The sequence below is a fragment of the Dermacentor albipictus genome, chromosome 9 (assembly GCF_038994185.2).
Source record: "Dermacentor albipictus isolate Rhodes 1998 colony chromosome 9, USDA_Dalb.pri_finalv2, whole genome shotgun sequence".
NCBI classification, from domain to species: Eukaryota; Metazoa; Arthropoda; class Arachnida; order Ixodida; family Ixodidae; genus Dermacentor; species Dermacentor albipictus.
The window spans coordinates 111,635,643-111,663,058 of record NC_091829.1 but is presented as its reverse complement, the minus strand read 5'-3'; the positions used below and the strand labels follow the sequence as shown (position 1 = coordinate 111,663,058).

The following is a 27,416-nucleotide window of genomic DNA, read 5'->3' as shown; positions in this document are numbered from 1 at the left end:
TCAGTAGCAGCAATTCGTATACAGACGGATGGAAAGCCTGGAATAGGGTCAACAAAATAAAAGGCCGCGAAGCTCATCCTCTACCTTTAGCAAACACACAAGGGGACATTATTGAGGACGAAGATTATCCTCTAGGGGCACAATTTCAGTACATATCGAGTTCATCCCATTGCTCAGATACATTCCTACGATATAAACGGCAAGCGGGGCGACAGCCTCTGGATCAAAAAGGAAATAAAGATGAACCTTACAACCAAACATTCAACATGGCGTAATTCCAGGCTGCACTGAACTGTTGCAAAAAATCGTCTCCTTGTGACGATCGCATAGTTGATGAGATGATGGAATACCTCGCCGAAATACTCAAAACGCTACAAACACTTTTGTACGCCATATTCTCAGCCAGTTATATTCCATCAGCCTAGAAACAAGCAGTCGTAATTCCTATTCTCAAAGAAGGCAAGCATTAGACTTCGGCCAGCAGCTACAGGCCTATAGCCCTGACAAGCTGCCTATGCAAGCTCTTTGAGAAATTGGTAAACAGACGCCTAATTCATTATCTTGAAAGCAGCAGAGTACTAAACCCTCCGAGTATGATTTTAGGGAGGACAGATCTTGGACAGATCACACTGTCCGCATGGAGGCGAATATCCAAGATGCCTTCGTGCACAAACAGTTTTTATTAGCGGTATTTTAAATATAGAGTAGGCATACGACACAACTTGGCGTGCTGGAATTCGTGACCTGGCTGGCATGGGTGTCAGAGGCAATCTGTTGAACCTGAGTCAAAGCTACCTCTCTAATCGTACGTTTCGTGTGAGGGTTCGTAATGTGCTATATCGTCCATTTACGCAAGAAACAAGTGTGCCACTAGGTGGTGTGCTGAGCTGCACCCTATTCATCGTAAAAATGAATTCCCTCTGTAGGGTCATACCACGAACAATGTTTTATTCAGTGTATGTGGATGACGCACAGATAGGATGTAAATCATGCAATATTGCTCTATGTGAGTGACATGTACAGCTTGGCCTAAACAAGATATCTAAGTGGGCTGACGAGAGTGGATTTAAGGTAAACCCGCAAAAAGCACGTGCGTTCTATTGTCTAAAAAGAGAGGTGTATTACCTCACCCTGCTGTCCATTTTAATGGACAGCGGCCATCTGTCAGCCACGAACATAATTTTTTAGGAATCATCTTAGACTCAAAACTAACATTTGTCCCTCACCTTAGGTATCTTCGAGCGAGATGTCTGAAGAAAATGAATTTACTGAAGCTCTTGTTCCGCACATCTTGAGGAAGTGAGAGGGGATGCCTTTTGAGCCTCTACAAAAGCCTTATACGGTCCTGCCTCGACCATATAGCTCTGCTTCGCCTAGTGTTCTCAAGACGCTAGATCCCATTCACCACTTGAGTATACGCCTGGCTACAGGCGCTTTAGGACAAGTCCCGTCGAATGCTTGTATGTGGAGTGTAATGAATGGTCATTACCTCTCCAAAGGGCATATTTAACTTTTTCTTATGTTCTCAAGGTGAAATCAGACGTGCATCATCCATGTGACTCATCTATTCGTGACGTGTCTACTGCCAGGCTATTTCGTGACGACCCAGCTGTTAGGGCTCCGTTGGACCTTCTTTTGATAGCACTGGCAGAAGAAACAGGTGTTATAGTCCCAGAGAATGTCCTAATATCACTCGCTCCCTACTCCAACCGTGAGAATGACAGACCATTGAAAGCGACATCTCTTTCGTAGAAATATTATGCGGGTGCCAGAAGCACATATACAATTCCATTTTCGTGAACTTCAGGGGAAGTATTCCTGTACAGAATACTATACAGGCGCTTCCAAGCCTTCTAAAGGAGTTTTCTACGCAGTTCTGGGACCTTCATATTCAATATCCGGGGCACTAAATCTACACACAAGTATCCTTACAACAGAAGCCTACGCTGTACTATCGGATATTCAAAAGATAAGGCTCACAAACCTTGATAGGGCAATTGGGTTTACAGATTCATTAAGTGCAGTCAGAGCCCTACTTTGTCCGAGAAAATATAACTCCGTTTTTAGTGAGCTGTACAGTCTATTGTGCTCCCTATACATGTGAAAAAAGTGATTTCCATATGCTGGGTACCTGATCACAAAGGTATAAACGCCAACGGTGCTGCTGATGAAAGCGCTAGGTCAGTAACTTTTAGCGATGCAGATGGAAATCTCCCCAACCCTGCCATAGACTTAAAGCCTTTTCTATGCCGTAAATTCAGGAACCATTGGCAAGGCGAGTGGGATACATAAGTAATCGATAAGCGTCACATAATAAAATGAAAACTGGAGAACTAGATAAATGGCAAAACAGCACGATACAAGAAAGTACTTCTTTGCAGATTAAGAATAGGCCCCACGTGCGTACTCACGTACGTGGTACCCACTCACGTACGTACGTACCCACGTGCGTACTCACGTACTCACTCTTATCGCTTGACTGGGGCGATCCTCCAACTTGCATTAAGTGCCGCAATAGTCTCACAGTCCTCCATGTTCTTATTCAGTGCCCCGCAATAGAAACAGAGAGGAAAAAGTATTTCGCTACGGCAGATCGCGAAAATATACCTCTTCACCCTGCATTTTTTTAACGATGAACTGTTTTTAATCTGCAAATAGTTTTAGACTTCTAAGCCGAAACCTACACCTTGGAAATCATTTGGCCAAGCAACTTTTAGCACCTGACTAACAGGCCTGAATTGAAGGGCTCTCTTGGAACTGTGGTGTCATCTTTATGTTTTGTTGCATCATGTTTTTCACGAAAGCCCATTTTCATAGCCCACATCACTGCTCAGTCAGCGTCATTATTTTAGCACCTATATATCCTACACCAATTACAGCAACAGGTATTAAGTCCTTTTACAGCCATATCACATATAACATGAGCAATTCATTGTGCACGTCATCCAAAAAACATCGTTAACATTATAACTTTTCATGGCGCTCTTTGGCCAAACCTGGCCCTTGCGCCATAAAACACCGCACATCATCAATATTGAAAGGTTCTTGGAAAACATTTCAGTTTTGACTCAACCCTTCATATTTTAGTGCAGCGCAAACCGAAAAGTACGCGTGGAAAAGCTGTCGTCAAGAGACTATTTAAAGACAACGAGTGCATGAAAGCCGCAAGCCAATTTAACACTTTTGCTGTTTGTTGAAAAATAAAGATAATCAAGAAAAGTTGAAAATTAGGCTACTTTTTAGCTGCAGCTTTTATGTTTTAGTTTAAGTGCTCTCATTTTTAAACACTGATATCTTTATGAAGCGGACACCTATGTGATTTTGTTACGTACATTTTTGTGGAAAACACGGGGAAGGCAGGGGATGGAAATTAAAGGCGATGAGCAAAACGAGAACAAGGTAAAAGCGGGAGCCGACGTTTCGGCAATAGAACTTGTCTATTTTAAGGCGTTCAAAAACACAAATCCACTTGTCGGAACATCGGCTCCAGCTTTTTCTTTGTTCTCGTTTTCCTGCTCTACGTTGTTGAGATGGTTTAATGCCTGTTGTAGGCGAGTCTGCACAGCCATGTAACGTTTTCTTTATCGGCTTTGTCTTGCTTCTCGCAACTGCAAAAAAAATCAAACCGCGCAATTCGCCCAGCTTCCCTTCCTCAAAACCTATCTCTGGCCTTTCCAGTCGTGCACATGTGCTCGAGCAGACCCCACAATTCAGTTTCTGCAAACCGAAGGAGAAAGCTCCTTCTTATGACTTTTCACTCAAAATAAGCTTTTATAGGGCCAGCTTGAGCACGTTATATTCCACAATAGGTTTTCTTGTGCGACTCCATTGTTGATACCCTTCGGTGAAGAAGCGTCTCCAACTCCGAGGTTCAACGCATATGTTCGAATCGCTGAAATTGTGTAGGTGCTATACGCGGCCTGTGGGCCTGTACGTTTCCAGGTGCGGTATCCAAATATAGGCTCGCTGCTTACCGAAGTTATTGCTGGATGATGCAATATTGTTGTCGGTGTATGCGTTCGTTTACTGCTCGCAAATTAGCTGTTTGAGTGTTGCTTCATAGCGGCTACGTAGAACACAAGTTCTGCCCTTCATTATGCTGTTCTTTTTCGGTGATTCTCAGTTCTGCAAACAGTAGAGTGTGCACCTAAAAGACTGAAACTCTTAGTCCAGCCATATTATCCACTCATACTCATAGTATAATCTTGGCATGGCTTTGATATAGCTGCACTATTAGGTACCGTAGAACATTCCATATAGCTCGTTCAACAATGCGCGCGCTGTGCTTGTGCATTGACCATGTGCTGCGCATGTTTATGTTTCTCTGAAATATACATAATAGTGGTGCGAGTGTCCCAACTTAAGCAACAGACTTTTCTGTGTCACACTGGCAATCTTCAATTGTTCGTAGATTCATTTTTACCAGAGCAGAAACTGTGGAGAGGGTAATGTACTCATCGAAGCTACGGTGCAAACTACACTGTGCTGTGAATCTTCTTAGACTTCCTGCATAATACAGGGCTGTATTCGTATTTATTAGTAGTTTATAACTATTTGTTTTATGCCGTAAGCCAGTCCTCCCAGCTATGAAACAAATATAACAACTACACTACAGGATTCGGAACAAGCAATTTTTTGTACTTGCATGTTGGTCAAGGCCATCGGAATTATAGTCCCACTGTTTAAACGGATTATGTTTCTGTCGAAGTCCAGCCAAAACTTAACCTTTCGCATTTTACCAAAATGACTTAAACCCGCAGGAAAAAGGGGATCGGTGCCAGAAAGTTGTTACATGCATGCCCATTTATAGGTTTATATTTTCAATATTGCGATAATGACAGCTATCCCTAGCGCGAATTTTTGTTCCGTATGACATTTTGGATTAGCAGTGAGAAACACGTCGGTTGACAAAGCCAAATCGGAAACACCGGTCACTCTAGTGTTTCACTGCGGCAGCAGTGTATAGCTAGAAAAGTTGGTTTACCTTGTCCGCCCGTTTATTCTCTTACGCTGACGATGACCGCGGCCACATCCAGAGTTCCATCATCACCACAAGGCTCACGAGGCTTTTTTCACAACCACCGCCACTGTAATTCGAGTTCATGTAACTGCAACATTGCACATTTGGCAACTGTGCATGTCAACCACTGATCTGCCTCCTCATCACGCGTTCCATTGGCGCATGTGTTAGTAAGGCGAATGCCTTAAGTCACTCATGTCCCCGATGGTCTGAAAAATGCGGCTGCGGTACAAAAATCATGTGAGTTCATATAGGGCAGACGCCCGCTCGTGCGAATGCTCGCACGTCCGTCGTCGTCTTCTCCCACAGCTAGCACTGATGCCACTCATCATGCCAAAAAAGGCACAATCAATTCACGTAGATTTAATAAGACACTCGAGGCAACAAGTTTTGGTGAGATAAAACAAGTGATAAGAAGTAACAAGGCATTCCAATGAAAATACTGTGTAATCTGTTGAATGTTTCTTGAGGGCGTAGGCTTTCACCTTCATCTTCTTAGAAGTATACTGAAGTGATTGTCATTTGTTTTGAGATTTGGTTGTTTCGAAAGGCTGCATCTACAAATGCTAAACGCCGTGCATCCCACTCGCTATAGGGCCAACGAGTGGGATGCACGGCGTTGAGTACTATCCGTGTATTAGGGTAAGTACGCCACCTTGGTTCGGTGGCATACTCACCCCAGTACACGTATCCTGGGTGTGCACTAAGCGCTCTCTTGGGCCAAATAGCAATATCACAATGGAGCAGTGGGAGGCACAGCTCAGCCGTTCCGACTTGGTAGAAGAAAAGTCCTTAATTAGCCAGGTCAGGCAGACGGCATAGGCAAGTTGGGCTCTGGATTCAGGACGTCCGACCACTGCTCCCTAAAATATTTTCCTGCAATTATGTCCGCTTTAGAGAATGGTAATAGGCGAGCGGAAGTTTGGAGGCAGAAAAGTGGGGAGATCACTGACAATATAGGCGTCCAAATTCTATAGTTCCTTATAGTGGTTATGGCAGTTTGATTCTGATAATTCTGTTTTATTTTATTATAGGCAAAATTACAACATGACCTTGGGGGCACAGCCCACCGCCCCGTTTAAAAAGGTACGCTCATAGCATCTATTCATTCATCCGCGGTAACGGTGGCTCCGGCTGTGCACGGGAAATACAAAGAAAAAGAACAAGAATGCTCGCCTTCGCCCATGGCGTTCGCCGCCAGCGTTTCATAATAAAGATCACGATTGCATAACCTGCAGCTGCAGGGAAGCGGCAACTGTGGGGCCTGCCTAATAAAACCTCAGCGCGACGTGGTTAACTCCCGGAAAGTGAGTGCTAGTTTTGGCTTCAAGGAACACACGCGCTCCTAGCAGTTGCCGGACAATCTAAGATCTCGCGGAAAGAAGTAGACGTGGATGTTCACATTTCTTGTCATTCACACTTTCTTAGCAATAAAAAAGTTTAGTCAACGGGCAACAAATCTTCTTTCTGCTTAGTTATTTTTTTATTTCTCTTTTTGTGAATTTTAAATCCGGGAAGTTGTGAACTTCGCGTGTCCCTCCAGCTTCTCTCCGCTCATACTTGCCACTCGCTCAGCGATATAACCAATCGGATTGGGCTCGGTCATCAGCTTCGGCTGTGCTGCCAAGCATGAAGATGGGAAAGATAAGACAGAGAAGCTTGATCAGGCGTCCAAGGAACGGAGGAGGCTCTACCAAGCATTAGACAAAGATTAAGAAATCGGCGCATCACATGTCTTGTGCGCCTCTGTGGGGTTATAACACCGGGATAGTCACTTCTGCGAAGTTTTTCGGGTTTCTTATGGAGAACAAGTATTCGCAAGTATTTCACAATTATTTCTGTGCAGGTATTTATTTTTAATGAGTAAACCAGTTCTGTGCAAGCTGGAGTTAACTTACTTAAGAATGGTGTTCCTCGACTCATTACCGTCTTACGGCAGCCCATCTGCTGCTGGTTAATTACCTGTAATGAAGGGCTTGAGCGCGTGTTTGTTGGGCTATAGATTTTCTTCAACATTTACTCTGCCGACATGAACGGCCGTCATGTTTTATCAACTTTCAGAAGCAACGAAGGCGAAACGATGTACGCACGTAATTTCTTGTTGGCTTCTTATGCACCCATGATCATACTGAAGAAGGTTTAGGCCATGCATTGTCTCTCTATTTATTTGCAGATTGACAGTTTCGCACTACGTGGAGGTTGGTCTTCTTCCGGGGAGAGTTGTGGGAATAAAAACAAAAAAGTGCAGCTTTTACATTTGTTGAGTTTTGGATGACTGAGAAATCGGCCAACTTTATTTGATCCACTTCACAACACACGGACAAAGTTGCCGCATGTTGGTGCCAGGAAGTTATTTTCCTTGAGCTAGCCCCCCCCTATATCTATGGACTAGACGAACTGTACTCCCAAACATAACCACAGGTTAGGAATTGCAATGCGACTAATGTCGCGAAATGAAGAAATGTAACATTCTTAGCAGTGAATACTGGTAGTTTACGACGGTTTCCAATATAAATATTTCCAATTATATATGCTTAGCGCTGTGCGTACGACCGATACGTCAGTGCTTTAGAAAATGGACAGAAGCTTGCAAGGTAAACGTGGCATAAAAAGTGCTTCGTAAAGATGGCACACTTCCATAGGTCATGCTCCCCAATCTGGCCGATGTCACCGCGCGGCCAGCGGGCCTACAAGAGAGCGCAAACGTATCCCGCTTGCTTGCGAAGTTGGAACGGAAGGCTTCCGCCGCGATCCTCCTCCTCCCGGGTGCGCGCCCCTTCCCGCTACCTTCGACCTCATCAGTGACGTCATGGAGGTATTGTATTGTTTGTGAATTATTTCAGGTTGGATATCCGGCAGCTGCCAGTGGCATGCGGCCGAGCGTCTAAAGGGAGGTATATGGAGTTTGCCCACACTGACGTGGCTCTGCAAATTCGGGTGCTCTGTGCGACACCTGCTTATATCGCGAAACGAAAACGCCTATACAGCTGCGCTCAAATTTCGTATTAAGAATATCGTAATCATCGGGGATATCTTCATACATACTGTCAATATGTATACCTTATGTATACTGTCGATGTATATATTATGGTTTGTAGGCATAACAGTTCGCTTAGTTTTAGGGTTCAACGTCCCAATGCTACTTTTGTACAAACAGAAAATATTAGAGAAGAAACTAAAGTAATTTCGAACTTCTGGGTTTTTCACTGCACTCTCGAAAGACTGCAGAGAAACGGTTTGGCCCTTCGACCACATCAAATGCGTCCTGGACTTAAATGCGAGACTAGGTCCTCAGGCGCAATATGCCATAGCGCCTAAGACACCGCGGCGACTAAGTTTACAAACAGAATGAGGGTGACTTGGGCTGGGTGCTGCATGGTGAAGGTACATAGAGTAAATGGGTGGATGTATCATTTTCCCTTTATTAAGAGGTAGCTTTAGCTCGGGCCTAACTCCGACGCAGCCTGTTCAAATACCTGTAAAACGCAAAACTGTTTTTCTGAGATAACCCTTCGACTGAGTTTAACTTAAATTTTTTGCTTTTGAGAAAGAAAGTAAAATTCTAGTGACTGTTGGAAGCGGGATTTCGATTTATGGCCTGAATTTTGTTACAAGTATTTTCAAACATGGAAAGTTTGAGAGAAATAGAAGCATGAAGTATACAAATCAAAAGGTCTCCATCAACAACACACATTTGAAAAAAAAAATTATGGGGTTTTACGTGCCGAAACCACTTTCTGATTATGAGGCACGCCGTAGTGGAGGACTCCGGAAATTTCGACTACCTGGGGTTCTTTAACGTGTACCTAAATCTAAGCACACGGGTGTTTTCGCATTCCGCCCCCATCGGAATGCGGCCGCCGTGGCCGGGATTCAATCCCGCGACCTCGTGCTCACCAGCCCAGCACCATAGCCACTGAGCAACCACGGCGTGTAACACACATCTGAGTTCTGTAAACGGCATCCATTAGACCACTGGAAGTTGACACATTTGATACGTTATTTTATATCTTACGTGAATTTGTTACGTTGTGTACGAGGGTTCTGCAAAAGCGGCATTTCAATATTGGTATATTTTTTAGATTCGAATGTAATATATCCATTTTGTCCTCTTTAGATGTAGAATTATATACAGTTAAGATAACTGTGGTATCATTTCTCATATCTGAGTTAGAAAGTACTAAACTTGATAGTTTGCTTTTTTAAAGTTGATCAATATTTGCCAATTTTTAATAAAAAGTTGAAACGTTAAATAAAAAATTCGAAACCAATACTCACTAGGTTTTACGTTTTTCTTTCAAATTCTACCAAACTTAAAAAATTTGGTGCAGTTTTGCTGAGAAAAAAAAACTCCTTTTACATGTATTTAGATAGGAGCACCAGATCTGAAGCTTCCTCTTAAATAGAGTAACACCATATTGGACAGGATGAACAGAAAACGTCACAGCTTCGTCCATTTTTGTTTTTTCCATCATCCCCAACCATTTACTATTCTATTTAACTATATGTACCCTAGTAAAGTTATGATAAAGCTCCGCCGGTGTTATTTGGGCTTTGGTCTGTCCATTAATTGAAGTCATCTTGTCAATGAAGCCGTGATAGAAGTCACAAATAGAGGCCACATTCATGATATGCGCATCACAACGCCCCTCAACTCAAACCCTGAATAAAAACGGGTTCCTAACTTGTAACCCACCGGGGCGTTTTCATGCCGTCTTCTATGCTGTAGTCATTGTTGGCGCACTGTGGTTGATGACGGGACAGGTAAGGCTGACTTGTACTTCATGCGAGGCCTTTTCTTCAATGTTTCGGCATAATTCTACATCGGAGATGTTGGTGGTGCCCTGCTTCCTACAGATCAATTTCTAGCATCAATATGGTGCTCAATATCAATACGTGCTGCTTCCAAAACTCAGATGCAATCATGCTTAATGTAACATACAAAAATCAAATAGTAGATACTCTTGATGAGAGATGAAACGTTTATTTCTCACTTCCACCTGGCCGTGCGGCACTCTTTAGGCGCGATTCTAATGTTGGCAAGTGATGCAATAAGAATAGCCGACGAAGCGGTTTTCTGCACCTTGAGTTGGTCGTATTCGAGATACCTGCGGTAGAAGACAATATTTATACAATATTTTCGCACTATGACCTTATCAAGAATTCCGCGCAGAAAATCAGTCAGTACAATACAGCAAACAAAGCAGGGTTATTAGGATTCACTTTACAGAGACAAGAAAAAAGATGGCAAGAAGTTACAGCAATTCATTCTTTCTTCTGAGCGCACCACCAGCTTTGTGAGCACGCGACAAGCTCCACCTATCAGAAAAGGCATCAATGTAAGCTGGGCGGCTTTGAATATAAGGCAAGATATATTTGTCCAGTTTAACACCAAAGGACAACACTGACTCTAGGCAAGGCGCTTTGAAGTAACATTAAGAAATTGTTTTTTAGCATGCACATAACTTTAAATCCTCAAGCCTGTCAGTTACTTTGCACATCGGGCGTATTGAAATGCTGCCACGATGGCCCGTATTCCAAAGCGTGACCCCATGCTCAGCATTCAAATGCCATAGCCGCTAATCCACAGAAGGTGCCTTGCTAACAATCGCTTTCGACCGTGTTCTCATGTGGTAAGTTTGTTTGTGATCATTTTTTTTCTGCATGCCATGCTTACTGCCGTTGTATCCGTAAACCTGCCTTATTTATTCATATTTTCATGCCGTGTGCAAGTTCCCACTTACGTGTGCATGTCGCCCTCCATGGTTTACAATGGAAGCGTTGTCTACATTTGCTTAATATATGAGCGAGGTTATGTGTGATATGAATGCTTATTAAAGAGCGTGTGGGTCTGCAAATAAATACGTTAGACAGGTGCTATTAAGCGTTTTAAGTTACAGCTTCGTTGGAAATTGAAATCCCATTCACTAAAGTTCCACATGTACGCTGTCTTTATTTTTCTATGAAAACGAAGAGCAGTTTGTGAGTAGCCGTTCAATAGAAGTTAATAAATAATAGGAGCTGCGCATAGGATTCACGGCTGATAAATCAACCGTGTTGCTATGTGCAGAGGGCGATGATATGAAAAAGAACACCTAATAACCACCAAAAAGAACAATCACTGCAGTATTTAAATACAGATCTTATTCTGTATTCATTACTAAGTAGCTCTCCTTCAATTGATTCGCCCCTTTGTATATTCTTAACCTCACTTAATAGTAAGCTGCGTTTACGGTGAGGAATACAAATAAACAGTTCCGTTTTATTTTGCTTCTCAGTGAAGATTGATTGGGATTGACCAGTTGTGTATAATTTACACATATACAGTGAGCAAAAGGAGAAACGCCGCCGCGGTAGCTCAATTGGTAGAGCATCGCACGCGACATGCGAAAGTTGTGGGTTCGGTTCCCACCTGCGGCAAGTTGTTTTTTCATCCACTTTAATTTCCATTAATTTATCATTACTTTATTTCCTTTATTAAGCACATGCAATTTCCCCTATGTTGTACTTGGTGTCAGTGTTTGTTGGCTTCTCATTATAGACTAATAAATATCGGGTCCCTCGGTTAACCCCCTTTCTTCTCGTTTATTACATAACGAGGGTCTCGAATCCGGCAACATTGATGCCTTCAGGTAGTATATGTGGGTTTATTCACCAGTTGCCTTCACCCGAAAAGATCACGTTCTCGTGACGCCTGCGGCAAAAAAGACGTTCCACGTCCGCCGCCAAGGTCTGTGAGTGGGGGCGCTGGCTAACACTCCCAGGGTTCTATTAGTACACATAAATATCCGAGAAAGTGGATGGGGAAACGCCGCCGCGGTAGCTCAATTGGTAGAGCATCGCACGCGACATACGAAGGTTGTGGGTTCGGTTCCCACCTGCGGCAAGTTGTTTTTTCATCCACTTTAATTTCCATTAATTTATCATTACTTTATTTCATTTATTAAGCACATGCAATTTCCCCTATGTTGTACTTGGTGTCAGTGTTTGTTGGCTTCTCATTATAGACTAATAAATATCGGGTCCCTCGGTTAACCCCCTTTATTCTCGTTTATTACATAACGAGGGTCTCGAATCCGGCAACATTGATGCCTTCAGGTAGCATATGTGGGTTTATTGACCAGTTGCCTTCACCCGAAAAGATCACGTTCTCGTGACGCCTGCGGCAAGAAAGACGTTCCACGTCCGCCGCCAAGGTCTGTGAGTGGGGGCGCTAGCTAACACTCCCAGGGTTCTATTAGTACACATAAATACCCAACAAAGTGGATGGGGAAACGCCGCTGCGGTAGCTCAATTGGTAGAGCATCGACCGCGACATGCGAAGGTTGTGGGTTCGGTTCCCACCTGCGGAAAGTTGTTTTTTCATCCACTTTAATTTCCATTAATTTATCATTACGTTATTTCATGTATTAAGCACATGCAATTTCCCCTATGTTGTACTTGGTGTCAGTGTTTGTTGGCTTCTCATTATAGACTAATACATATATACATATATATATATATATATATATATATATATATATATATATATATATATATATATATATATATATATATATATATATATATATATTTATGTGTGTGTGTGTGTGTGTGTGTGTATTGCATGAAGAAAGCAGGCCCACGTGTATATTTACAAATGGTGCATATGGCATTCAGGCAACTGCCAGACTTCATCTTCTTCTAGTCCCATTCAACTTCTTCCTTCACTTCACCGTAACACCACCCTCCCGGTGGGGTAGCTCCGTCCTGGTGCAAGTTATAGAGCATCACTTAATGGGGGGGAAGTAGGGCTTGAGCCTGGCGACATGAACAACATCGCTAGTTACGTTGGGAGGCACTGAAGGCTGACCGACCGGGGCGATCTCGTATGTCACGTGGGACAGTTGGCGTAGGATCTGGTACGGACCAGAATAACGGGAAACTAGTTTTTTCCGACAGGCCAACGCGACGTGAAGGCATCCAGAGAAGGACAAGGGAACCAGGTGAAAAATGTTAGCTTCAGTGCCGAAGGTCATAGCGCCGCTTTTGAGAACCTTGCGACACTGTGAGGCGATGACGGGTGACATCTCGGGCCTGGGCGGCTAAGTCAGTAGCGTCGCGAGCGTAACCAGTGCTGGGTGATTGTACTGCGGAAGGTAGCAACGTGTCAAAGGGCAAGGTGGGGTCGCGACCATACAAAAGATAAAATGGTTTAAATCTGGCAGTGTCATGACGGGACGAGTTGTATGCGAAAGTGATGTATGGTAAAGCGACGTCCCAGTCGCGGTGATCGCCGGAAACGTACATGGCGAGCACTTCGGTTAGTGTGCAGTTGAGTCGTTCGGCGAGGCCGTTTGTTTGAGGGTGGTAGTCAATAGCAATCTGGTGTTCTGTAGAACAGGAGCATAGCAGATTATGGACGACTTTCGACAGAAAGTAGCGGCCGCGATCCGTCAGCAAATGGTGAGGGGCGCCGTGGTGCAGGATGACGTCGTATAGTAAGACGTCGGCGACATCTGTAGCGCAGCTGGTTCGCAGCGCTCATGCGATGGCATATCTGGTGGCATAATCGGTTGCTACAGCAATCCATTTGTTTCCTTTGATGGAAATTCGAAAGGGTGCAAGGAGGTCCAGGCCCACATGGGAGAAGGGCTCTGTAGGTATATGAATTTGTTGAAGCGAACCAGTGGGAGGCATAGCAGGTGTCTTCCGGCGCTGACACAGGTCGCAAGAAGCGACATAACGGCGCACAGAGCGATAAATGCCGGGCCAGAACAAGCAGCGCCGCAAGCGGTCGTATGTACGAGTGATGCCCAGATGTCCAGCAGTAGGAGAGTCGTGAGGTTGCTGGAGCACGGCGAGTCGAAGGTGCTTGGGGACGACTAGGAGGAGTTCCGGGCCGTCAGGACGAGCGCTGCGACGGTATAAAGTTCCATCGCGCAAGGTGAACATCCGAAGTGATGGGTCATTGGGCGAAAAGCTTAGGCGTTCCATAAGTGTTGGAAGAACAGGATCAAAGCGCTGCTCGTAGCCAATATGGAGGAAGCCGGAGAGGGATAGAACACTGATGTCCGAGTCTGCATCGGTATCGTGCGGTTGATCCACGGGATTGCGGAACAGGCAGTCAGCATCTTTATGCAGGCGCCCTGACTTATACATAATAGAAAATGTATATTCTTGTAGACGTAATGCGCAACGTGCATTGCTTCCAGTTGGGTCCTTTAAAGAGGAGAGCCAGCAGAGGGCGTGTTGATCGGTTACGACGCAGAAGCTCCGACCGGAAAAGGTACGGTCGAAATTTCGGGACCGTCCATACGAGCGCAAGACATTCTCTCAGTAATGGAGTAATTTCGCTCGTGTGTGGAAAGGAGGCGGCTAGCGTAAGCGATGACATGATCTTGGCGCTGTTGACGCTGAGCGAGGACCGCGCCGATGCCATGACCACTCGCGTCATTTCGTACTTCAGTGGGCGCAGAAGGGTCAAAGTGTGACAGAATTGGGGAAGCTGTAAGCCGCTCAATCAGGGTAGAAAAGGCTTTCTCCTGCAGTGGTCCCCAAGAGAAAGAGACGTCTTTCTTAAGATGGTCAGAGAGAGGGCGAGCGATGTCGGCAAAATTTTTCACAAATCGCCGAAAATAAGAGCATAAGCCTAAAAAACTACGGACATCGTTTGCTGAAAAAGGTACAGGAAAATTTCGCATGGCGTGAACTTTCTGTGGATCAGGTTGGATTCCGGTGGCGTTTACAAGATGGCCGAGCATGTTAATTTCACGGCAACCAAAATGGCACTTGGAGGAGTTTAGCTGAAGGCCAGCCCTGCGAAAAACGAAGAGTGTGGTTCTGAGGCGCCGCAAGTGGCTCTCAAAGTTCGGCGAAAACACAATCACATCGTCGAGGTAACAGAGGCAGATAGACCACTTCAAGCCACGCAAGAGAGAGTCCATCATGCGCTGGAATGTAGCAGGCGCATTGCATAACCCAAAGGGCATGACTTTGAATTGGTACAGACCATCCGGTGTGACGAAGGCGGTTTGCTCGCGGTCCATCTCATCGACGCTAATCTGCCAATAGCCGGAGTAGAGGTCAATTGATGAAAAGTATTGGGATCCGTGAAGGCATTCAAGATCGTCATCAATGCGAGGCAGGGGATAAACATCCTTTTTTTTATGCTGTTGAGGTGATGGTAGTCAACGCAGAAGCGCCACGAGTTGTTTTTTTTTCTTTACTAAGACAACCAATGATGCTCATGGGCTACTGGAAGGTTCCATGATGTCCTTGTCCATCATGCTGTCTACCTCTTACTGTATAATGGCCCTTTCTGGTGCGGAGACACGATATGGCCGACTATGAATGGGGCTGGCACCACCGGTGTTGATGCAATGCGTGACAACAGATGTCTGGCCAAGTGGACGGTCGTCCAAGTCAATGACCTCCCGATAAGATCACAGGAGGTGACGAAGAGCTGTTGTTTGCTCGGAAGGAAGGTCAAGGGCGATCATCTTAGAAACATCGTCCGCAGGCGTCTAGTTCGAAGGAGTGGGTGACAAAGGTCCATTGGTACTGCGGAAGTATTCAGATGTGAAAGAATAAATCTGAAATTCTTCGAAAGGAGTGATTTGCGCTATGGCAATACCATGTGGCTGCACATGCGACAAAAATCAAAAATTGACGATGGGCACGCGAGCGCAGTTTTCGCGGATCCGGATTAAGGTGCTTGGTAAGGAAATATTGCACGACAAAACCACGTCAGTAAGCGGCGACACGACGTACTCGCCATCAGGTACGGGAGGACAGGGCATCAGGAGGACATTTGTAGCCGCCTGTGGAGACAGCCTTGCAAACTCAGCAGAACATAAGCGGTGTGAAGTACAAGTGGTTGCGTCGGCAGTAAGTGGCAGATCCAACTGTACAACACCTGCGGAGCATTCAATTTGGGCAGAGTGTTTCGAAAGGAAGTCGAGGCCGAGAATTAGGTTGTGTAGACAGTGTTCAAGGAAGATAAATAAAACAACGGTATAATGGCCCCCAATGGTCCCACGTGCTGTGCATATTTCAAGGACAGGTGAAGTACTCTCATCGGCGACTCGCACAGTGCACGGTACGGCGGGTGCCAGAACCTTTCTGAGCCTTCGGCGTAGAGCAGCGCTCATAACTTAAAGCTGCGCTCCTGTATTAACGAGAGATCTAAAAGGAACGCCATCAACTTCAATGTCCAGTAGGTTTCCACATGTAGGCAGGGTTAACAGAGAAGCTGGGTCGGAGTTGCAGCTTCACCTCCGGGAGCTGCACCGCCTAGTTTCCCGAAGCGAAGCGACCGGTTGCAGAAGGGGACGAAGAGCTGTGAACGAGAGGCGAACGGGACCTACGACCTTGCGGAGACGGGGAGCGGCTGGATCGTGGTGGAGCATTGTCGGCGTTGATGCTCTTAGTCGGCGTATAGGGCGAGAAAGTACGATTGTCTGGTACTTGGCGGTCGTGATTCGGAGACGACCACCGAAGAGGCGACCACTAGTGGTTGCGGCAATGATGGGCGATGTGTCCAATACCGAAACAATTAAAACAGATGGGTTTACCATTCGCTGTGTGCCAGTCAGCTGGGTTGCGACGGAGTGGCGGAAAGCTTTGCGTCTGGGAGCGAGAGGCAGGAGAAATCTGGTAGGTGTTGGTATGGCAGACGAAGCACAGAGAGGGAATGCCCAAACTTGATTTTTTTCTTTCGAACGACCGTTTGTATAACGGAGATAGCGGGTACGCTTTCCCGACAGTCTGAATGAACTGGAGCCGGGGCCATGGCCTCAAGCTCACGGCGAACGATGCGCATTATTTCTTCCGGTCCTGTGGGCTGAACGAAACGCGGCGGGTCTTCGCAAGAAGATGTCACGACGGTATTCAGCAATCGGTCGAAAGTTTGAGCGACGCGACGGCCCTTCGCTTGTTCGAAGCGCCGGCACTCCTTAATAATTGCATCCACAGTGGCACAATCCTTACACATCAGGAGATTGAACGCATTGTCTGCAATACCTTTCAGTATATGACCAATCTTGTCTGCCTTGGTCATGTCGTCATCAGCCTTGCGACAGAGGGCCAGCACATCCTGTATGTACTCGACATTAGATTCTATGGACGTCTGAGCGCGGCACGCAAGTTCATTTTTTTTTTGCTACCAGCTGACGACCGACAGGTCTGCCAAACAGGTCTCGCATTTTTCCTTTGCAGACATTCCAGCTCGTTAGGTCAGCTTCGTGTGTGTCGTACCATTGCTTCGCAGTTACCCTCACATAAAATATCACATTTGCTAGCATCATTGTTGGGTCCCACCTGTTGTTGTCGCACACTCGCTCGTAAATCGTAAGCCAGTCCTCAACGTCGGCGTTGTCCGTGCCACAAGATGTCCCCGGGTGCCGCGGATGAGTGAGGATGACCGTTGGCACGGGCTGCTGAGGCGTTGTCGCTTGTGTCGGTTGATTTGCCATTGTGGCGGCAGGTAGATGACGTCCGCTGCGAAGTTCCGTGATTGTACCCCGCACCTCCACTAAAATGTTGCGGGAAGAAAGCAGGCCCACGACTTTAAAGTAATGTATATTTAGAAATGGTGTATATGGCGTACAGGCAACTGCCAAACTTCTTCTGCTTCTAGTCCCATTGAACTTCTTCCTTCACTTCACCATGCTAATATATATATATATATATATATATATATATATATACGAGACGAAAGGGGGTCAACCGAGGGGCCCGATTTTGATTTGTCATGTCATCAGAAGCCAACAAACACTGACTCCAAGGACAACACAGCGGCAATTACTTCTGCTTAATAAACGAAATAAAGAAATGCTAAATTAGGGGAAATAAAGTGTATGGAAAAACAACTTGCCGCAGGTGAGAACCGAACCCACAACATTCGCACAGATATATGCGAATGTTGTGGGTTCGGTATATATATATATATATACAGTGAAGTAGACGCACGTATGAAGCGGTTTATTGACGTTTCGGCCGGGGTCCAGCCTTCATCATGTCTGATGAAGGCCGGACCCCGCCGAAACGTCAATAAACCGCTTCATACGCCCGTCTACTTCATTGTGAATATTTACCCGGACCCAGAACTGCTTGTATTCTGGTATATATATATATATATATATATACTGTGGCGAGGAATGAGTATGTCACCCTGAAAAAAACCAGACCACTTGCGGGAACATTGGCTCCCACTTTAGCGCTGTTCTCGTTTTGCTCATCGTCTTGAATTTCCGTCTCCCGCCTTCCCCCTGTTTTCCTTTACATATACACCGTGGGATAATTAATACCTGGTCGACAGCATGGTGTAATGTGTTGGGTTACGGGAACGTTGTTTATGAAGTACATTCTTTAGGAAGTATGTCTATCATTGTACCAGGGTGCCAACTCGCCATGTTCTGACAGTACTTCTTGTAATTAAAATATTTCCTTGAATTGTACATATAGCAGCATCAAGAACACTATGAAATGAGGGATAATAATTCAACTATTGGAAGTAGTGAAAAAAAATGACAGCCACTTAAGAGTCCTCACGTGATTTGAATGCCAAAGCGTAGGAACTTAAACCACCTTAAAAATAACTTCAATCCACCTAAGTCAGTTTTCTCTAATTTGTACAAACGATAATCAACTTAGTCTACCTTAATCCACTTTTTGCCACTTTAATCCACCTTTCTCTAGTTCGCAGCAACCTTAGCCCTCCTTAATCTTCTTTAGTCTACATATCAACATTATCCACCTTAATCCACCTATTCCACCTTAATCATATTTTGGGAGTGGGTCACGGCCTCCGTCTGATGCCGTGGCCAATCACGGTGTTCACGGCTGTTCACCTACGCACCAGTTATATGGATTTCATTCTTTTTAAGGAGGTAGTAATGTATGTTTTAAATCACCAAATGGGGGGGACGTAGGAGGAAGGGGGAGTTGCGTATTTCCTACAAGGTATCCTAATGCTAGACAACAATGTATCAAGTATTTCTGCCGATAACCAATAAGAATACAGCCTGAACACTGCTCAGTGATAACGGGGCATGCTGAACGTGAAACACATAGAGATAGTTTTGCTGAACGTAATGTTCATTTTTAGTTATTGCACAACGTTCTCGCCAGCAAATAAACGTATGATAAACTGAACTTTATGTGGAAACTGTATATCGGATATTACAAAGAAAAAGGGAGCAAGTGCGTCGCATTGACATAATATCCCGGTTAACATAGAAATCTGCAAAATCAAGTTAAAAGAAAGAAGAAAATTTTATGCAGATCCAACTTACCGTGGGAGTCGAAAATATGCAAAGGATTTTGCAGCTAGTCGACTGTGGCATCGACACTGCGCCGGCATGCCTGTACCGGCTCTGAGTGAAGGGAAAATGAGACATCCACCCGTTCGTAGCAATTGCTACAAGGGAAACCCATACGGGTTCCTCGAAAGAGAAGCGTCATGGCTGAAGAAAAATTCGTCCTGGTCCGGGACTCGAACCCGGGACCACCCGCTTACCGGGGCAGCCGCTCTACCATCTGAGCTAACCAGGCGACTAGCAGATGGCAGGGCGAAGTCGAATTTGTCGACAACACTGAAGCAAAGGCAAGTGTTTGACGTAGTAGTTCTGCGGAAACCCGCAAGGTGGAGAGAAGTAATGAATGAAGGGAAAATGAGATATCCACCCGTTCGTAGCAATTGCTACAATGGAAACCCATACGGGTTCCTCGAAAGAAAAGCCTCATGGTTGGAGAAAAATTCGTCCTGGTCCCGGACTCGAACCCGGGACCACCGTCTTTCCGGGGCAGCTTTAACCTTTCCGGGGCAGTCCTTTAACCTATCCAATAATCATGCGTTGCTGCGATGCGTTGATGCCAGGACATTTTGGGGGGGCATAGATACTGGTTTCCGTGGCCTTGGAGTTAACCGCGTTATTACATGTGTTCGCTGTTCACGTGGCTGCTTTGCACGACCTTTAATTTCAGTGGGGGCCTTTCGTCTATAGCGTAACCGCTGTGAGGCTGTTTGGAGAGGCTCTAGTCTGAGCCACGGCGGTTTCTGTAAGAAAAGTTCTTTCGACTGTGGTCATGCCGTTTCGTCTCGTTGGCTGATGGACGCGTATGGCTTAATTTTCGACCAACCTGGTTCCTTTCGCAAGGCCACCAGAAGTGCTCATTGAATGTGCATAGAATGTAGGGGCCCATTATTTCTGTGTGTGCGTGCTCTCGTATCATGATCATTTTATATACACTTCTCATAGCATCACTAAAAAATTGTGGAAGGTGTCTCTGTCACATTATCAATGTACATAACAATTGTACACGCTGTATATGTTCAAGATCAATTGATATGATGAATATTATTTCATGTGCGTTTCCGTGGGTCTATGTTGTTATATATTAGTGAGTGAGGACTCGAACACTACTTTGAAAACGTGCCGTGTATTTGATGCTTCGTAATTGTTATCTGGTATCGTACTGGTAGAATTGTGCCGTGATAGCGACTTAGTTCTTGTGCCGCCTCTTGCTGAAATAAACATTTTACAAGAACAATTCTATAGATAATATTTTCCTCTGTGAACTTTCACTGTTGAATTAGGTGTACTGTTGAAATGTTTCCGCTTTGTTGCTTGCACATAACATAACACTATATTACTGTTCATTAGCGCATTTCTTAACATGCTTTTTTTAGAGCGACGCAGATTTCGATGACTTTTTGTTTAAGGAAAAAAAACCAGTTTGTCCCCGAGCAGTGCAGCTGCGGGAATGGGTGGCTCGATGAGTTGACAGCTGCACTGGCACCAGAGCGTGAGTCATTAGTAAGTATTCCAGCTGCGTATGCGCCCGTTCACGCTACTCGCGAACCAATCAGAGCACTTACGCTTCCGCCGGGCAGGGAAAAGGCAGGAAAGGGTTTCGCACTAACTGTGCCGGCTTCGTTTCCGTTTAGTATATACTCGGAGAACTGATGAGACGGCCACGCCTTTTCCATTCTCGTTAGGAACGAAGCCTTCGACGAGTGGCGGCGAGAATTCACCAATGAAAGGGCTCGCCGTCGGCTCCCCGATCAAGCTTTTATAGACGCCTGCGCCCAGGCAATCCGACGGCAACGAGAAGATCCCGAGTTGAGGTAGCGTGATGGCGAAGCCATCCTGTGGGCAACTTAAACGTGACGGAAATCAGGTGCACGCAGGACAAGCTTCACTTTAACCCCATTATCCGTTAGGGGAAAGGTTGGGAATTTAACAGCGGAGCTGTACACGTCTACCGTCCAAGGAAATTTTCGTGTCGTAAGCAAGAAACGTCCCATACGTGGGCCGATTCTGGAGACAGTGCAAAGCTGGGCCGACCCACGGTGGAGGTGAAGCAGGCGTCAAGCACTCTCCATACGTTTGCCGATCCCGAAGATAATGCAATGCCGGGCCGACCCACGGGAGAGGTGAAGCAGGCGTCATGCACTCCCCATACGTGGGCGAATACCGAAAATAGTGCAATGCCGACGCCCAGCGGAAGTGAAGCAGGCGTTAAGCACTCGCCGTTGTTGCGTAAGTTGTTGCGTTCTCCAGGGTAGCGTACGCCAGCGCTGCCGACATTTGTTGCGATGCCGTTCCTCGCAGCTTGACCGGCGTTACTATTGGGTAGCGTGGCATTGTCGGCGGGCTGCAGGCATCCGGTAGACAATGGCGATCAGGCAAGGACGCCTGCAGCCCGCCGACAACGCCACGCTACCCAAGAGTAATGCCGCTTGCGCTGCGACGAACGGCGTCGCAACAACTGTTCGCAGCGCTGGGGTACGCTACCCTAGAAAACGCAACTGGTGGCAGCCGTGGGCTCTTTTTCCTCTTCAGCAATCAATGTGGCAGGGCTTACATTCAATAACGTTCTTCTACATTCTGCCTCGTGAGACATTTCAGGCTCCGGCGCTTGCCTCACCTCTTCATTAGCTAGTGCACTTTCCGCATTGTCCCCTAATGCGCTGTCCTGTTTGGTGCTGATTGATGAATTCTCCGTCAAAGCTGTTTCCTCCACCACTGGACATTCATACATTGCCTTGGTCATGAGCTCCCTTGCTTTGGAATGAGTTAGGGTTTGCACTATTCCTTTACTAATGCCCATTTCGCTGCGTCGCAACAAATCCTCAGATTTGATAGAAAACAAATATAGATACTGAGGCGGGAGGTGTGCCGAGACGGCGTCTTCAGTGTCCAGTACTCCAAAAGGGCGTTCGATACGCATTTTGGCCACACAGAGACAAACACTGGAGGCCTCTATGGCTTGTCTTATCCAAGCAAATTCTCCCCTGAACTGACCTCACCTACGTACGACGGATGCACCACGTCCACTGTGGCTGCCGAGCCGCGAGGCATCCGAGACTGTTTGCCGTTTACCACGAGGTCTTGAATGTATGGTTCTAGTAATTTCAGCTTTTCCTCGTTACTGGATAGTAACATCAACACTAGTTTTGGATGTTTTGATCCCAGGAGATATTCCCCGTTTCCTGGCAGCTGTAGCAAACTACTGGTTTCTTTTCTTGGAAAGCTTTTTTGTTTTGCCTTTCTGCGTTCTGTTCGGGCGACTCGTTCCTTCCCTTGGTGTACTCGTCACTAATTCTCACCGAATCTGACCTTTCCATGTATTTATACTGACTCAACTTTGACCATCGCTCTGACTTGCCGGGTCTCTATTGATCTCCTTCTTAGGAGCTTCGTTGCCTTCGAACGTACGGCGAGTTACGTATGCCTCAGCGAGATTGGCCGCGCTCGTGATAGTGTACACGCCTGGACTATCCTGAACCCAATACTTGATGTTACCTGGCAGCCGGCGGTATAACTGTTCTAAAGCACTGCATTATCTTTTCGGTGTCGCCCAGTGCCTCCTCTTCTCTGAGCCATTCTTTCAGGTTTACCTCCAAGGTGTATGCGAAATCGGAGTATGACTCACTTTTGGTCTTCAAGACCTCCCTGAATTTTTGCCTGAATGCTTCTGCTGATAGTCTATACTTCTTAAGCAGACTCGCTTTGACTACATCGAAGTCATCTGCTTCTTCTTTCCCCATGCAGGCAATGATATCAGATACCTCACGTGGCAACAACGTAAGCAAGCGTTGCGGCCACTTGTTTCTCACGTATTTTGCCTTGTTATAAGCGCGCTAAAACAGCAGTAGAAAAAGACCTATGGCCCTCCTACTGCGTACGGTGCCATCAAGTCTGCCATTTCGCGCTCGCTTTCACGTGCCTCTGTGCTAGGAATTTCAGTATTTTGAGCTTTCAGGAGCTAAATCTCTAGGCGCTTCATTTCGAGTGCGTTGCGTGCGATGCGGTCACGCTCTTCTTTTTCTTCTGTGCGCTTACGCTCTTCCTTTTCTTCTAGGCGCTTACGCTCATACTCCTTATCTACAATGCTCTCTAGGCCTTCCTTCAGTTCATCGTCGCTTGCCTTGGTTTCTTCTATCGTCTCTATGATCTCCGGCTTTATGTTTCATTCGGCAATTTGGAGGCCCAACTTTCTGGCCAAGCTCAACAATTACGATTTCTTTAATGCATTCAAGTCCATGGCTTCCCTTAGTGCTGCTAACTCTTTACTCTATAACAACCTCAACGTAATCAAAACTTCCGTCAAAGGTTAAAAAAAAACATCACTGCTCTGTACTTCTCCAAACAATACGTAAAGCCAAGTGGTATATTAGTGAAAATAACATTGCACTCGCCATTTGAAGTCATGAATCATGACACCTTCTTGCCGAACGTTGTCACGAGGACGAAGAGGAGACCATCTCTTAGATGCCGTACAAAGTTGGGGTCTCCAGGGTAGCGTAACCCAATTGCTGCCAACCATTTGTTGCGTTCTCCAGGGTAGCGTACCACACCACTGCCGACAGTGGCTGCGACGCCGTTCACTTGAAGCTCGACCAACGTTACTATTGGGTGGCGTGGCGTTGTCGGAAGGCTACAGGCATCCGGTAGACCATGGCGATCAGGCAGGGACGACACGACTTCAAGTTCGAACTTGCATGGTTTATTCAATTTGATGAAGAATGACAAGAAGACAATGAAATGAAAGTACATTGCAGGTCGTCTAAATAGGCCCTATAAAATCGTAGGCGGGATCTTGCTCACGTCATCGTCACATGACAGGCACTGAGTCTGGTTGTGGATGTGCTGCTTTGTGTCCCAGGTGACGTTCGCACGTGCTTCTTTCCGCTAGCGGCTACACGTGCGTTGGGAATCGTAGGCGCCATTGCCCTTCTCCCAAGTGACGTTCGCACGTGCTTATAAGGCGGCTACACGTACGCGGATGATCGTAGGGCGGTATTGGTTCGCGGAAAGCGTTCTGCCCTTGGTCGCACACACAAAGGGGCCTGTCATCACTGCGGGGCACCTGCCAGACCAGTATCCCCACGAGAAAATCATAGCAAACTAGGAATCCATCTTCGGTTTCAGTTTAGCAGGGTCTTTCGAGCATCCTTTCTGCCCGTAGTGGTACATCCAAACCGTAACACTACACGTGGGCTGATCCCGATGTTGGTGCAATGAAGGGCGGACCCGCGGTGGAGGTGCATTTCGGCATTAAGGGGCCCACATACACAACTTCGCTGGTCGTCCTTCTTCAGAGAGTGGAAGGGCACTGAGTTTCTTTTCTATATGTTCTAATTTCTTTATGTATTATAATCTTTGATGGTCCTCTCACCTCTGGCATATCGCCTCTAGGGGCCTGTTGGGTTTCTCTAAATAAATAAAGAATAAAGGCTAGAACATGATAATGAGTTACCGGCACACCCGTCGAAACGGGGAGGTGACACATGTTAACCTAGGATGATTGCGCTAATGCAGTTATATATATATATATATATATATATATATATATATATATATATATATATATATATATATATATGTTCACCAGTGTACGATTTACTTTGTCTCCTTAAACTTTCTTTCTTATTTAAAACCTCTATATCTACATGCCACGCGCAATTCACCCCTCGGTCTCGTTGTCGCCGTGATTTTCCTGTATAGTCCAGGGGCCATAACAATGTTGACGCACGCCGTATGACGTATGTGCGGGTGAAAGTGTGTGAAGGTGAGCTCACAATGGTGGCTTAATCTTGCGCGCCATAGATGACTACAGAACCTAGGCGTACCGAGGGCTAATAGCTTCGTGTGCGTTGTGTTCTCGCTGCTTAGCTTGCGTTGATGGGACGGGCAATAGCTTCGCTGCAGCTGCCGGGCTTTGTCCATGCAGCATTCTGACAGCGAGTGTGCGCGTTCATCGATTAAAATGTGTTCATGTGTGTGTGTGTGCGCGTGACGCCACGTTTACTTCGTACTTCATCCTTATTTCGTATAGCTGTCTTTTATTTGCTATCGCAGTCGATGCTTCACCTTACGGGCTAAACTGCGACTCTCTTATTGCAGCCCAATGCGATCTTTCCCATTAAAGATGTATTCCGCTTCGTCTTCATTCAAATAGTATATTGGTGGTAGATCTTCAACTAATCGTGCGCATTTAACAAGGGACGAACGAGAAGAACGTAACGCACAGCAGTTTACATTCGCCCTTCACGTTTTACGCGCTTGTACGTCACGATCGTTAATGTACGCCTAGTCGGAACTTCAACTCTACTATTGGTTGATGCTTCAGTATCTCTTCGTTTATTTATACACCAAAGTAATAAAGAAATAGCGGTATTTGGCTTTTACGAGCGTTTCCGTTGTCGGTGGTTGGTGGAACGCTCGTCGAACTTCGAGGATGGAAGCTGAGCAAACGCGACGTAGAAAGGGAGCGTACTTTCGGGCTTCAGAGTTGCGAAGAGGGGAGGCGAGGACGTGGAGGGGTAGGAGCATCAATGTAAGCTCACGCCGATCCGAGTGGGTGGGAGGAGATGGAGGGGGTTCTCTTGCTCGTTAGCTTGCTCACTCTTTCGTACTTTTGCTTCTTCATTCCTCCATTCGTTCGGACTATTCGCATACATTGACAGTCATCTGCAATGCTTTCTGCGTAACTTTGGTGTCGATTTACTATGGGTGTGATTTGCTGGTCAGTTGATACTACGCGGTCAGTCTCGTGATTCATTTGAATAGACTCATGTGAAGAGCCAGACATAATGAGCCGCTTCTGAATATAAGCAAAGCCTCCTATATTTTAGATTATGGAGGCTCGTGCGTCAATTAGGCATTAATAAAAATAATTAAGATCTATAGCGCTGGGGGAAATGGTATAAGCGAATTTGGCATCAATGTTGCCATGTATGCATGCTGTTCTGGTTTACCGGTAATTTGTAAGTATAGAAAACACGACGAAGTTGAACACGTATTTCGCGGCAAACATCTCGCTCAACGTCTCTGTGCATTGCAGGCGCTTTCTACTGAAAATAGAGTGTATTGCAAACAGTAGACACCGTAATGAACCTGTTGTTTAGGAAGTATCTCGAAAAGAACTTTGTTGCACCCATAAAGTACTTAACATCGTAATGACAAACAACCTAACTTACTGCTCAACGAGGTTCATTCGGGTTCAACTTGCGAGACAGGTTCGACGCAATCCGCTTTATCCTCGGTCGTTCAGGTTGGTGGCGCAGTTCGGCAAAATGAATGTCACCGACTCGCACTCGCTAAAATAAATATATTTTGCACTTAGGATTCACTCAGCTTCATCCTCCCCAACATTTAACTCACCCAGGCTCACTCAGACACAAACTCGTCAATTAGCCTAAGGTGATGAGTAAGTTCGCCGTCTTGCGGCAGCGCAAGAGCAATCCTAGGCTGGAAGTGCGCGGTTAGGCTACGTTGCGTGCTAGCAGCTGCACGTGGTTTTGAATGTAGTTTGAATGGTTCACTCTTCTGCATGCGTATGTGATTCAAATCACTTGCTTTATTTTCATAACTAGCTGAAAACAAGCCATTGGTTCTTGCCAATGTATCGTCAAGATCTATTGCTTGCCTATGTTCACAACCTATTACTCTCACACACTTGTTTCCCTTATGAAAATTAGTGTTGAATTTTAGTAGATATTCCATTGCCGTCCTATTGCTCAATGAACAAAATTTTTGTTGAAATATCATTGTCCCACTATTGCAGATTTGTTGACCAGCATTGAAAAGTGGCCACCGTGAAACCATTGTAATTTCATTTACCAGTTATTGCCTTGACTTTCCATGGAATTCCCATGGACGAACAATTGTATTTCCATGAAATGTAATGTGGAATACAACATTAAGTTTATGGATTGTAAAGTGGAATGCAACAATAAGTTTATGGATTTTCAAGTGGAATGCAACAATAAGTTTATGGATTTTCAAGTGGAATGCAACATTAAGTTTATGGATTGTAAAGTGGAATGCAATATTAAATTTATGGATTGTAAGGTGCAATGCAACATGAAATTAACTAATGTTGATATTCGCCATTGAGGCAT

General features: G+C 45.6%; 1 long non-coding RNA gene across 1 annotated transcript in view; it reads right to left on the bottom strand.

The window, feature by feature from the left end:
* LOC135919448 (uncharacterized) overlaps nucleotides 1-27,416 on the bottom strand; it is a 93,069-nt gene that overhangs the window by 41,888 nt on the left and 23,765 nt on the right. The window lies entirely within an intron of this gene.